Raw genomic sequence first — 2,001 nt, 5'->3', positions numbered from 1 at the left:
AACCAACCCAGTTTGATCCCTGATGCTGCCCAGAACACCACCAGGAGTGGTCCCTGAGCGCAGGACCAGGAGTAATCCCTGAGCCTCACCAGCGTGGACCAAATCTTCCTGCCTCACTTCCCCAAATGCTTAAGATGGTAAATTTTACTTTGTAAGGTTTTTTGGTCTTTTTTTGTTGCTGTTCACACAGAGTTTTTTTTTTTGGGGGGGGGGGTTATTCATGATGGTGTTCATGGGACCATAAAGGATGCCAGGGATCAAACCTGGTTGGCTGTGGGCAAGTTGGTGTCCTACCCACTGTACCATCTCACTGAGTATTTAACAACAAAATGAAAATGCTGCTAAATCTTAAAGATTGAGAAGCATTCTTTTAATGAAGAACTTTTTTTTTTCATTAGCCTTCTATGAACCCACCATTTAGTCAATCCTAACTAAACTACTCTTTAATGATATAAATCTCTCAAAATATTTAAATGCATCAATAATCCTGCCTTAAAAATAGATCTCTGTGGGGTCAGAGTGATGATACAGTGGCTAGGGTGTTTGTCTTGCACACGACTGAGTTTCATCATCAACACCCCAGATATCCCAAGAAATCACTAGGAGTGATCTCTGAGTGCAGAGCCAGGAATATGCCCTGAGCACTGTTGGGTGTGGCAAAAAGAAACCCAACACCCCCCCCCCCCCCAAAAAAATAGATGTCTGGTTCCAATCTGACTGGTTCCCGTATGGATTGCTCTTGTCACTGTTTTCTGAGTAATTCCATTCTTCTGTCCAACTCTTTCCCAGACCTCACATCTTCCTCTTAGTTTATGATTTTGGTTAAATACCGGTTACCCCGGCAAGCTACCGAGAGTATTCGATATGCCAGACACAGTAACAACAAAGTCTCCAATGGAGACGTTACTGGGCCCGCTCGAGCAAATCGACGATCAACGGGAGGGCCTTTACTTTACTTACTTACCGGTTACCCAAGAGAGGGTGATAAGTAAAAATGTGGGGGTCAGGAACATAGCTCAAGGACTAGAGTGCATGCACAAGACCCCAAGTTTGATCTCCAGCAGCATATTACATCACACACACAAACACACATACCACACCACACACACACACACACACACACACACACACACACACACACACCTCCCCTCTAAGCTCTACCAGCTCTACCCTGGTGGCCTGCAGCACTACTGGGTCTGGACAGCTGTATCACCAGACCTTAGCACCGAGCAGAGCCAAGGCCCCAAGTGTGAGCCCCAGCAGCATAGTACATCACACACACACACACACACACACACACACACACACACACACACACACACACGGCCACCGGGCCACCTGGGCCGGGTACTGCAATAGTGCCAGGAGCTTCTGAGAACTGCTTGGGAGCCCCTTCCCCTCACTATCCCCAACTGTGAAATGCTTGAAATAGGCAGATGATCTGAAGACACTTCTCCAAAGACATACAAATAGCCAAGTGGCTCAGGAAAAGATGTTCATTCCTTCAGAACTGCAGTGAGATATTAGCTCACACCACTGAAAACAGCTATGATTCAAACCACAAGAAACAAGTGCTGGAGACTTGGTGGTGACAGTGATGTTAACTCAGTGCAGTGATTTTAGAAAACAGTATAGGTATTTCTCCAAAAAATTAAAATTAGAAATTCCAGATGAGCCAGTTATCCTACTTCTGGAATACAAAGACACAAGTTTAAAAGATATCTGCATTCTCTCATAGCCAAGACCTGGAAATGACCTACATGCCCTGAAGACAAATGAACAAAGATCTGTTTTATATATAGCATATATAAAAGCAGAGGTGGGGGTCCCCAGGAGGATCTTGTGACAACATCTATATGAGATCTCCAAGCCTACTCAGATGGGACTGGGCCTTCTCCACCCAGATTCCCCAACTTTCAGTAGGAGGCATTACACCCACCAACTGCCCCCAGCGCTGTGTTATCCCATCAACAGCCAAGACCCAGACACTCTAAAACCCAG

This window comes from Sorex fumeus, unplaced genomic scaffold (assembly GCF_029834395.1).
Source record: "Sorex fumeus unplaced genomic scaffold, SorFum_2.1 ptg000007l, whole genome shotgun sequence".
Taxonomy (NCBI): domain Eukaryota; kingdom Metazoa; phylum Chordata; class Mammalia; order Eulipotyphla; family Soricidae; genus Sorex; species Sorex fumeus.
Note: the sequence above shows the minus strand (reverse complement) of the source record.